The sequence below is a fragment of the Corvus cornix genome, chromosome 1, assembly GCF_000738735.6.
Source record: "Corvus cornix cornix isolate S_Up_H32 chromosome 1, ASM73873v5, whole genome shotgun sequence".
In the NCBI taxonomy this organism is placed as follows: Eukaryota; Metazoa; Chordata; class Aves; order Passeriformes; family Corvidae; genus Corvus; species Corvus cornix.
This window is the reverse complement of record NC_046332.1, coordinates 721,161-731,621: the sequence shown is the minus strand read 5'-3', so window position 1 is coordinate 731,621 and position 10,461 is coordinate 721,161. Positions and strand designations below refer to the sequence as shown.

The window sequence follows — 10,461 nt, the reverse complement described above, 5'->3', positions numbered from 1 at the left end:
CCCAGGACTGTAAAGGCCCATCCTGTCGGAGTGCTGGGAACACGCACAAGGGCCACACGGGCTGGTGGCCGAGCTCTGTCGCAGCACTGCTGGGGACACGTGGCTGTGACGGGGCCGAGGGACAGGCTGTGGGCTGGCCGGGGCTGTGGGCAGCGAGCAATCCCTGCAGCGGTGTCAGTGACTCCCAGTGATGCCCAGCCTTCCCAGGAGCCTGCCCTCGTGCACCTCCGAGAGGCCCCTCTCTCCACGGGGCACCTGTGGGATTAACCCTTTTAATTGGATCAGCAGCCCCGCGGCACAAGCCAACACTTCGCGGTCGGTGGCATGGCCCTGCTCGCCCTGCTCCTCCTCCCTGCGTCCGTCCCCTCCGCAGGCATCGCCCCGCGCAGACCCCGAGCTGTGAACACGGGGTTGATTCGGGGGCAAAGCTGACACGGTGCCGGGGGACCTTCCATCTCCTGCAGCACTGGCCGTGTTTGCACATCCATGAGCAAGGAGCAGCCTCAGCTTGGGGCTGCAGAGATGGTCACGGAAGCGTGGAATTGTTTGGGTTGGAAAAGACCTTTTCACTCTCTCCAACTCCCTGACAGGACGGGGCAGCCAGGTGGGAGTCGGGCTCTGCTCCCAGGGAACAAGGGACAGGACAAAGGAAATGGCCTCAAGCTGCGCCAGGGGAGGTTCAGGTCGGATATTAGGGAAAATGTCTTCTCCTAAAAGGGTGGCACAGCTGCTCAGGGCAGTGGTGGAGTCCCCATTCCTGGAGGGATTTAAAAGCCATGTGGATGTGGCACTTGGGGACATGAGTCAGTGGTGGCCTTGGCAGTGCTGGGTGCACATTTGGTCTCATGGATCTTAAAGGTCCTTTCCAGCCTCAGTGGTTCTGTGATTCTGTGGTAAGCTCAATGATGGATGGTTTGAGGAAAAGGTGGAGCTCTCCAAGACCTCTCTGCACAACCTGGCTGATGCCCCCTGCTCTGGACAGGCTCCTCCTGAACAGCCACAGGGCATCAGGAGGCGTTTCCACCAGCCTGGGCCTTTCCTGACGTGGACGAGACCCATGAGCAGAAAGTCAGCATCTGCTGGTGGCCCCACCAAGCTGGAGGAGCGTGAAGGGCCTTGAAGCTGTCCCCTGAGAGGAAAATACCTCACAGCAAACACCCAAATCCAGCTTGTGTGACACCGAGGGCTTTGGGACATCAAATGTCCTGTCTGAGACAGCCTGGCACGGGCTCAGACAGCAGCCCAGCCAGGAAGACAGAGAGACATCAGCCCTGCACGGAGAAGGGCTCGCACCGAGGGCTGAGGTGGCACTGAGGGGATTTGGCACCATGCCTTCCTCTGCATGAGGGTTAAACACGGCTGATCCTGGGCCCTGCGGGGCAACTGCTCCTCCACTGAGCTCGCTGTGGGCTCCTTGGGGTGCTGGCAGGGGCATCCATGCTCTTGGACCACAGCAACACCTCACCCACAGGGAAGGACTTGGCTCCAAGGGGGACAGGACACACAGCAGTGTGCAAGGCAGCATCCCTGCCGGGGGCGCTTGCTGCCTCACCACAGTCCCTTCTCAATCCTGGGGAGAGGTCGTGATCTGATTGCTGCTGCTTCTGCAGGTCCTGCCACTTCTGCAGGACCCAGACCTCCTGCTGCTTCTTCTCTGGGACCTGCATCTCCTGCCAGCCCTCTGCAGCCCTCTGTCCTCCTGCTGTGGTCTGTTTGGAGTGCAGTAGGTGCACCACATCTCCCATGGCTGGTCCAGCCTGTGCTGAGACACCCTTGGTCTCTGCAGAGAGCATTTGGGCACAGGGTCCAGTTTGGGTCCCTAGTGCCAGGCAGGCAGGGACTGGATGGACCTGGTCCAGCTGGAAGATACACCAAAAACGTTTTCCCCTTCAGAAATGCTGGAACTGGGACCAAGAGAGGGAGGGACATCCCATCCTTGGAGAAACCCAGCCTTCTCCTGGACACAGCCCTGAACAACCTGATGTAACTTCGAAGTTATCCCTGCTTGGAGACAGAGGTTGGACCAGGGACCTCCTGGGGTCCCATCCAACCAGAATTACCCCGTGGCTATGTGCTCTTGGATGGATGGCAAGTCACCATCAAAAATCTTGGCTCTACCTCCGGGGTCTTAGGGCTTTTTTACGTCAGAGCCATGCTATTTCATGCTCTATCATCAGGTTAGTCAAAACACTTCTCCAAACTATATGTCTATATAATTGCCAGCTACACTCACTTCCTTGGCCCCTGCTGTTTTCCATTGTATCGGGTTTTCAGTCATGCAAAATATCCACTTCCACCCTAATCTGTACGAAGCCCCCTTCCCTGGGGGGGAGCCAACACCTCTTGGTTGTGTTTCCTGGAGTCTTGCTCCCCACAGGAACAGCTGGGAGAGCTGGTGACGAGCACTGCTCAGCCTGGGGTGTCATGGCATCACCAGGGCTCTGCCACAGGGACATGCAGTCACACAAAAGAAGGTTTGGTTGGGTTTGGTGCTGCTCCAGATGTCCTGTGTGAAGCACACAGCTCTAGAGATGGTTTGAATTTTTAGGCATCTCCTGATGAATTGGGATGTATGTTCTCATATCACCTTCCCCCAGTCAAAGGGAGGGATTTCTCCCCTAATGGATAGGATTTCCCTTAAAATCTCTCCATAGAGACCCACATACTGTGCTGGGCGAACGTCTCTCCCGCATCCACTCTCCTCTGCACATCCTTTTCTTTTTTTGGGATGAGAAATGGAGAAACCAGAGGATTGTCGGTGCTGCAGGGCTCACAGGCTGTTCTCGTGCCACCACAGACCTGTCTCCTCTCCAGACTAAACAGTCCTAATATTTCCTGTCTCTTCTCACACAGAAATGTGTCTGTAATCACTCTTTTCTCCTGTTCCTTCACCTTTTTGGATGCAGGAGCAGCTCAGGATGTACCTAATCTGGTGGGTTGTCCAAGCTCTGCTGGGGAAATAGGATCGCATTTCCCTGTCTCCAGCTTTGTCAAAGACTGACACCCCCAGAATCAGGAAACGAAGAAATCCCTGCAGAGAACAGCTTTGCCAGCAAGTCACGACTATCCGGACACTGGAAAAAGCCCCTGGCTTCCTGGAAGACGGGTGCTGAGAAAGGGGTGATGAGAAAAGCAGGGAAATCCTTGGAGATCGCGGCTGGAGCCAAAGGAGGGATGGAGGAAATGTGACTGGCGTGGCACAAGTGCAGCTCCAGAGGCCCTTTTTGTCCAGCAGGATGCCTGGCCTTTGCCCATCCCCAAAAGTGGGGGCTCCAGGGAGGAGGTAGGATAGACCCATGGCACAGAGGAGCTGGTGGATTGTCCCGTGGCTGCCCTGCCCTGTGGGATGAGGGAGAGTTGCTTTTGCTGCCACTGACTGCCCCTCTGGCTGGCTTTTCTTGCTCCCCTGTTTTTTGGCCACGGAAGTGTGCAGTTCCAGCAGAGATCCCTGTTTGCACAGGCTGGATAAATCCCAAGGAAACTGCTTACAAGTCCTTCTCACCAGTGTTGCCAAAAGACCATGATTCAGTGCTACTTTTTTGGGTAGAAATTAATTAGTTCAGGCCCATCACAATTATCTAACTCAACGAGCACGACAATAACCCACTGTCTGATGGTTCTTCATGGCCATTTAGCACCATCTGGGTCGTCTGATCAGGGGCTTTGCAAACAGTTGAAAATGAAGTAAGAGGGATTGCTTGGCCCAGACATCTCTTTTTGCCTCCCAGCTGCACAGACAATGCAAATAATCCTGGTGGACCCATTAGACACAGGGACAGGGACTGCAGAGCAAACATCTCTCACCCAGCTCCTCTGAGGCTCATGTGCCCAAGTGGAAGGGGGTGGCCTTGGCAAGGAGCAGGGAAAAAGAGCTTGGCCACTTGTGTTGCACCCTGGACCCACTCCTCTTCCAGCTTTAGGGGCTGAGTTGGAGTGGGGGAGGACTGACAGCTTCTCCAGCCCCTGGCTGTGCCCTGCGGCACCAGACCCCGAACACACACCCACACCCGTGGGACAGAGCCCCAGTCAGGGCTAAACCCAAGGATAACCTCAGCAATCCGTCCTCCAGCCTCCAGACAAGGGAAGCTGTGAGGTATTAAACCCACAGGTCCAAAGAGGGATGGACAGGCCAGTCTCCAAGAAAACTTTCTAGCTGGGAAATGTGGGCAAGTGTCCCCCCAGCAACGGCAGTGTCCATTCAGACAGGCCAAATTTAGGGGTTTAAAATTTGGTTTTTTACCCTGCCTGTCTCTACATCTGTTTTTAGCTTGGTGCCGAGTGCTGCAGGCTGCAGTTTTCACAGGAAAACCTGGGAAAGAGGAGTTTTGCTCACAGGGGGCTGCCCCAGGCAGAAGTTTGCAGGATTTGGCAGGGGGCTGCAGAGGGACCCACGGAGGCTCCTCCAAACCCCGTTAGGCTTCCGGCTCCTGTTCTGTGGCAGGAAGATCGGCACTGAAAAATGAATGGAAATTTTGATCCCCTTCCAAGCTGCTTTTAGCGCGTCCCGAGAAGCTGCGCAGACACCGGTGTGGGCTCCTGCTCCTCCCAAGTGCAGTGAGGGAATCTGGAATGGCCTGGACGTGACACGGAGGAGAGCTGCACACTGTCCTTCCCTCCACGACCTTCCCTGAAAGTCAGGAAGACCCAGTTCCACGAGGGTGGAGGCTTTCCATACATGCCCACGGCCGCATCGGTCCATGCTGCGGCTGTCAGCCGTCACCACCTGGGCCAAGAGGCTTCCAGGGAAAACTGCAAATTACTTTGCTGCCTTCCCAGGATGGATTATTGGCCTTTGGAGATGAATGTGAATCACCAAAAGGAACAAAAAGGTGGATTAGAGATGATTATAACTTGGCCCTTCATCTAAGCCACCCCCAGCCTGTGATAGAAATTCCCAGGACAAACTCTCCAGACAGTGTGGACCTGCTAAGCAAGAGCTCACAGGACTGCTGTTGGATTTCTGTATCAGCCTCACCAAATGCTGGCCCAAGCTGACCATGATCCCCAAAAAGGCATTTGGTGCCTTTGGAAACCTCTTGCCCTGCAGGTCTGAGCAGCTCCGGTGCAGACTGGGACACATTGGTGTCTGAAGAGTTTTGTCCTTCAGGTTGGCAAGGCCAGGGTTAGCCCTAATTCACCCAAAAGGATCCTGAGGAAGGTTTTGCCTTTGAACTGGCAATTTAACCCATTCTAGCTGGTCATTACCTCTGTGAGATCATTTTCCCATGACCCAAAAGTTGAGTTTTCCCTCTCTTCCTTGGCCAGGCAGCACATGTGCAGGTCGGGATGGGGATGTCTGGGTTGGCTTGGCTGCTGGCTGGCCCCAGGGGACTTGGTGTCTCCTAGGACAAAGAGATGATGGGCTGGGTGTGGAGAATGGTGAGAGCTGGGACTGGCAGCCATAGCTCAGCTCTGGCTCCCTGCTCTTTCCTTAGGACATTCCAGCAGCGGAGCAGCCTGATCCCTGCATGGGGCTCTGAGACAAACTTTGGGTGGTGCTCTCCCCAAGCCTGGGGGTCCCTGCTCATGGTGGGGATGGTCCCTCGTTCTGCTGGAGTTCTGCACCCCCAGGGAGCAGCCGTGCTCCCCACACCTGGTCTGGGGAGGAGGGATAACGTCATCCGCAGCTCCTTGGCACAGAAGAGGCTGTGAATTCCCACCCAGCGGGCCAGAGGAGAGGCCAGCTGGGGGAAGAGTCCTGGGGGAGCCCACAGCCAAATCTCCCAGCTGGGAATTGGTGGGGAGGGCTCAGGCTCCGCTCCTCGCAGGGCCTGCAGTTTTATTCCCTTTCCCCAAGGTATGGGGAGGGAGGAGGAATCTCTTGCAAGCAAAAATCCCTGGGATTTTCTTCTTCAAACATCGTGGTTAGGGATGAGCAGTGGGGGATGTCCGTGGAGGACTTGTGGGAAATGACATCCCGGTGACCCTATGGGATGGATTTTGTGCACACTCCTCTCCCATGTCCTCCTCTTTTTCCCCCTCTCCTGTCTGTTTCAGTTTTTAGACATCCTGGAGCTTTTTGAGAGGCTCAGCTGAGCGTTGTGATGGGTCACAAAGCTCTCCAGGGCTTTGACCTAGGCTCCAGCCCTCGCTTTGATGCCAGCAGGGCAGAGTCTGCTCCCCTTTCCAGCCTGTGGTCCCTGCTGGGAGAGATGGGATCTTGGGAAGCAGATGCTGCTCCCTGGGTGGTTTTTTTTCCCTGTAGTGAGTTTTGAAGTTGCCAACCACTGGCCATGGCATTGCTCAGACTGATGGAGGGGAGTGTGGGTGAGGAGATGCCCCTTCCGTGGGGTGCCCCTCCTTCACCCAGTTCCTGGCAAGAGATGGGGTGGGGCCTGGAGGAGGATGTCACATCCGCTGGCTCTACAGCCAGAGACTAACCTGGTCCCTGGAGCAGCCGCAGGGGAGGAGGAGAAGGGGGAGGAGAGGCAGGCGGAATATCTTGAACAAACAGGTCAAAAGCCTTCAAGACCCCAAATTTAGCACGACAGGAGCGTGTGGTGCCGTGGTTGTGATGTACATCCACACCCTGGGTGCAACCCCCACAGCCACGGAAACAACTCCCCAAAGTTCTGCAAACAGCGCCTGGGCACCCACAGCACGGCGGGGAGGGGGAGGAGATGCAATTCCCTGGGGAAGGGGGTGTAGTGCCCCAGCTCCAGCGTCCCCGGCGGCTGTGAGCCCCCGTTTAGCCCCGTTCCCAGCGAGGGCGGGGCCGCTGTGTCGCCGCTGGAACTACGGTGACAGTCCAGCGGGACAATCCCTGTCACCTCGGGCCGTGGCACTGAGCCAGACCCTCTGCGGATCCCCGGGGACATCCCGTGCGCCTCAAGGGACCCGCGACGGGCAGGGATGGCCCTGAGGTGACTGGGCCCTCACAGCCGGTCCCTGTACTCCCCCAGGAGCCACGGGGCTCCCAGCTGCGGGGAGCAGTCCCCAGGCACTCCCTGTCCCTGGGGAACGACGCGATGCTCCCTCGTGGTCCCTGAGCTGAGCTCTGCCGCGCCCCCGGGCTCGAGCACCCCCTTCTGTTGCAGGCAGGGTGACACCCCAGTGGCCACCCCCAAAACACCCCGGCCATGGGGCTGACCAGTCCCCTGCACCCCCTCGCAGAGGGGCCGGTAGCCGGGAACCTGCGCCAGGACCAGAAGCCGGTTCCATACAGCCAGGGAATATAATAAAATTAAAGCTCATTAAGCACTTAGAAAAGGGTTTGCATTGAGGGGGAGTGGGCGGGGGGGCCGGGGGGGCCGTGCATCTCAATACTGGGCTATTTAGAAGGGAGAATTTAATAACAGGGGGGTTGGTTTTTATGGCAATAGATTTATTCCACCTGGGCTAAGAAATACATTCCACATCTGCCGAGCCGTGTAACCAGACTCTAATTAAAATCGTGTGCCAAGCGAGGGCCTGGCTGTAAAACACAAAGCTGGCTTTTAGAGCGGCTGGGAAGCGCGGCCAGGCGGCCCTGGGGCAGTGGTGGCCGGCAGGACGGGCACGGGCGGGCGGCAGGGCTGTGCCATCGCTCACCGTCCCCACGCCGGGGCACGAGGGGTGGTGAAGGGGGGATTCCGTGTGTCTGCAGGGACCTTGGGACACGGTGACACCCACGGGCATGTTGTGACTGTGGGGACAGGGTGATGTCCCTGGGTGTGCTGTGACCCCGAGGAAGGACGAGGTGGTGGCTCTGCATAGTGATGGTGACACTCACTCGTGGCATGGACCACAGGATGGCTGAGGTCCACGCAGACGCAGTGCCACGGGGATTGGTGACATCCACGTGTATAGGGACAGAGTGACACCCCCGTGTGTCTGCAGTGACAACAGGGAGAGGGTGACATCCACCTTTCCAGAGTGGTCATGAAGAAAGGGTGACATCGATACACTTCATGGGGATGGGGTGATATCCACGCACCTGTAACAACCAGGGGATAGGGTGGCACCCCTGCTCTGTGACACGGGACAGGGAGATGTCCACAGTGACGCCCACACACCACGGAGTGACCGTGGGACAAGCAGTGCCCACGCACAGGCAGTGCCAGGGCCGGGGTGACACCGGTGACAGCCGTGTCCCCGCGGCAGCCGCAGCGGCGGGCAGGAACGGGGCTGAAAGGGCCCCTGTGGGCCCCGCCGCAGGACACCCGCGCTGGGGTTTTACAGCCCCGCGGGTCGGGCCGAAAACGTCCCGAACAAACAGCGGCTGTGTCTCGGTTTAACAGCCCGGCCCTCAGACAGCGGCAGCAGCGCCAGCTCTGATGGAGAAACTAATGAAACCTTCGAAATAGTTTGTACAGGAGTAGTGAAGTGAGAAAAAAACCCCAGAGCACTTGTTGCCAAGCAAAATACACTTACCTAGTAAAGCATGAGTAATAAGTGGCATTTTTTACAGCGTGAAGATATAACTTTTCATGAAAATACCAAATAAGGCTCCGTGCGAAAAGTGGCAGGCCTTTCTAGTTGCTTTTTTTCTTTCCTTGTCTTTCTTCCCTTTCTTTTCGCTCTCAAGGCACACGTGTGCTCTCCCCAGTGCCCCTTTTGCAGGAGCCTGTTTACGGGGCCGCCTTCCCGCCATCCCCGGCGCGGCCCGGCTCGGGTTCCGTCTCCCTGAAATGAAATGAGCAGGGAATGGAAAAACAGGAGCTGCTGTTCTGCGAGACTTTCTATTTTTAAAAGGTTAAAAATATCTATTTTCAGACACCAGCCCAGGAAGCACTGGGGTGAAGCGACGCGGCGGGACGGGAGGAGTAAACAACGCTGGGACGTGCCGGGTGGCTCGGGAGCTGCAGCTCTGGGGATGCTCCTGGGGGCAGGGACAGCAAGGGACACCACGAGCCGGGGATGTGGCCACAAGGAGATGAGGGATTGCAGGGCTCCGTGCCAGGGGATGCTCAGTCCCAAGAGAGGATGCTCAGATCAAGGCGGGATGATTAACCCAAGGCAAGGAGGTCCACACCCAGGCCTGGCCCCAAGGTCAGATGCTCAGCTCCTGAGGGGGATGCTCAGCACTCAGGCAGGATGGCTTATCATCCCCAGCATCGTGGCCCTGGTGCCCTCACGAGTGTATGGGATGGGATGCTTGGCTACTGCACATGGATCCCACTGCAGGAGTGGGATGGAGTACCCACTGTGAGGGGAAGGATGTGGAAAAGCCATCTCCAAAATCTCACGGATGCTTTTCCACCTTCAGTTTTGCAGCTTCGCTCCCTTCTCCTCCCTGCCCAGGCTGAGGTCCCGGTGATGCTCCCTGGGCTGGCAGCGGCTGTGCCTTCGTGTTCATCCCTTGGCTCCACCTGGGAGCTGGGAAGGGGCTGGAGCCCCAGGAGCAGCTGAGGGAGCTGGGAAAGGGGCTCAGCCTGGAGCAAAGGAGGCTCAGGGGGACCTTGTGGCTCTGCACAACTCCCTGACAGGAGGGGGCAGCCGGGGGGGGGGGGGGGTCGGGCTCTGCTCCCAGGGAACAGGGACAGGACAAGGCCTCAGGCTGGGCCAGGGGAGGCTCAGGTTGGGCAGCAGCAGGAATTTCCCCATGGAAAGGGTGACTGGATATTGTCAGGGGCTGCCCAGCGTGGACTCGATGGCCTTGGAGACCTTTCCCCCCGTACCGGACTCCGTGGCTCCGCGGTGCCCGGCGCTGAGGCAGGGCCCCGGCGGGCCCCGCTGTCCCTCGGAATGGCCGAGCCGCGTTCCGCTTCCTTATAAGGCCCTGCTGTTCTCCGCTCCGGTGTCTGCGGCAGAGCTGGCACCGCCTGTTGGGAGAGCAAAACAATTCCCAGCAGGCTGCCGGGACACCCTCCTGCCCAGCCCAGCTCTCCTCCGTCAGCACCGGCAGCGCTTGCCCGGGTCCCTCGGTTGCTGTCTCCCAACTGCCCGATGCCCGAGCGGGAAGAGCGGGAGGGCTTTTTCCGAGCAGGCCCTGCCCCGTGGGAAGGAGGGTCATAAATCAGCTCCGCTGTCTCCCGAACAAGGGATGGGGCTTTTGCATACCTCGGAGCAGCGCTTCCAGCCCCTCCCCAGGGCCTGCTGGTTCAGAAGCACCTTGTCCAACCAGAGCCCCGTGCAGCAACAGTTTTAGCCCGGAGCGTCTGACAGTGCAACTCCTCAGTGCCCCTGGAAAACAAGGATGAAGACTCCTCTGCCTGAAATGAGGCTGTCAGGGAGGAGAGAAACACCATAAACCGCACTTCATTAAATAACCAATATCTTCTCCCACTGCCTCTTCTGAGGCTCTTGCAAGGGTGTAAATGTGGTGGGAAGGGAGATACAGGGGGAGGAGGAAAGGAGATCCCCCCGGGATTTGGATCTCCAGCTAAAAATGACAGATGAACAGGTACAAAGACTTCTGCATCTCCAGGAGCAGGCTTTGGACCCTGAGCCCTACCAGTGTGTCCCAAGGTGGGACATGTGCTCCGCATTCCAAGAGCTACAGCCTGGCTCCCAGACATTTTGCCACCCTCCAGCCTCTGG

At 57.7% G+C, this 10,461-nt stretch overlaps 1 long non-coding RNA gene across 1 annotated transcript; it reads right to left on the bottom strand.

The window, feature by feature from the left end:
* Positions 1-7,303: 7,303 nt before the first annotated feature.
* LOC120410411 lies at positions 7,304-9,975 on the bottom strand. Its single transcript, XR_005602537.1, has 2 exons — positions 9,600-9,975; positions 7,304-8,604 (listed from the first exon to the last, which is right to left on the bottom strand). It is a non-coding gene; the product is annotated as an uncharacterized LOC120410411 (long non-coding RNA).
* Between the last annotated feature and the right edge of the window lie 486 nt (positions 9,976-10,461).